We start from the raw sequence: 1,421 nt of genomic DNA on the forward strand, positions 1-1,421 counted from the left end.
TTATCAAATAAACCCACTTGTAGTTACGTCTTTTTGTTTTTTGTTAATAGAAGCTCCTTTTTTGACCGCAGACGTGTAAAACTTTGTCAGCACATGTAGTTTATTGACATTCACAATATTCATTCAAAAAGTCAATTTTCAATTTTTTGTTAGTTGCGCCTTTTTGTATTTTAGCTGACGATATGTAATAATATGTTGCCAATTTCGAAAAATATATTTTTATGAAGACAATTTTTGTTTCTGACATCCGGAAATTAATTATTTTTTATTCCGTAAAAAATTTCATATAAAATAAAAGGATGTTTCCGCCCGGGTTCGAACCGGGGACCTTGTGCGTGTGAAGCACACGTGATAACCACTACACTACGGAAACTCACATATGGATCCATATAAATAAATTTTCACAAATTAAAAATAGAATTAAATTAGAATTTTATGACATACTGATAAATCTATTTTAATACATCCCTTAAGCAAAAATTCTTTAAAAAAACGTTCATAATTTAAAATTATATTTTTTCTTATTAACTTTATATTAAACCAAAATTATTTAAATAATAAAATTAAAAAAATATTAAAATTAATTTTCAATAAAAAAGTGGATTTGTTTCCGCCCGGGTTCGAACCGGGGACCTTGTGCGTGTGAAGCACACGTGATAACCACTACACTACGGAAACTCATGCCGTATCGTTTTCCATAACAACATTTATATTTGTAGAATATAGCACAGTGGGCCTGTACTTTTTGTTTTCGTTGTTACACATAATCATTCACACGATACGAATGTGATTTTTTTCCTGGTTTATAAAAAAGTAAAATTATTTTAATTATTAATAGCAGAAAACATGACCAAATACATTATATGCATGTATGTAAGTACGTACGAGTGTATAACTTTAAATTTGTATACATAGAGTGAACCTACCTATAAATTTATATACGAATATACTAATTTGTAAGGGGATAAAGTTCGTTTTTAAAAATAATTTGTAACTAAGTGGAAATATGTAGAAAATTAAAAAAAATACCGGATTTTTAAAAAATGATTGTATTTTTAATGGTCCAGTCACTTTTGACTCTTTCGTTCGTAAACATTTGACAAGTAACCAGTTAGAAAAGGACCAATGTCGGGCGAATATGATACCCTACACCACTTTGGATATATACAAGAGGTGCTCCCAAGGTTCAATATATTTGAACGGATTCAATCAATGCATAACGAACGAATAGACGACGCTTGCAACGAAATTTTATCGTTCGTGAATTTTTCGTACAATGCGAACATTCGCGAGAGAATGCAAATGCTTGTGCATTCATTGTAACTTTATCATTTGAATTATCGCCATGAGCATTCGTGAGAAAGAACGTATTTTAATCATTCTTCGCACCCTGATAAAATGCCTTTTTCGGTGTCCCTTAC

General features: G+C 30.5%; 2 non-coding genes across 2 annotated transcripts; both read right to left on the reverse strand.

The window, feature by feature from the left end:
* Positions 1 to 300: 300 nt before the first annotated feature.
* On the reverse strand, positions 301 to 373 carry Trnav-cac (transfer RNA valine (anticodon CAC)). The gene has a single exon. It is a non-coding gene; the product is annotated as a tRNA-Val (tRNA).
* A 232-nt stretch (positions 374 to 605) lies between these two features.
* Positions 606 to 678, reverse strand: Trnav-cac (transfer RNA valine (anticodon CAC)). Its single transcript has one exon. It is a non-coding gene; the product is annotated as a tRNA-Val (tRNA).
* Between the last annotated feature and the right edge of the window lie 743 nt (positions 679 to 1,421).

The sequence above is a fragment of the Musca vetustissima genome, unplaced genomic scaffold (assembly GCF_032173495.1).
Source record: "Musca vetustissima isolate MV318-11 ecotype Yass unplaced genomic scaffold, APGP_CSIRO_Mvet_v1 utg6593, whole genome shotgun sequence".
NCBI lineage: Eukaryota > Metazoa > Arthropoda > Insecta > Diptera > Muscidae > Musca > Musca vetustissima.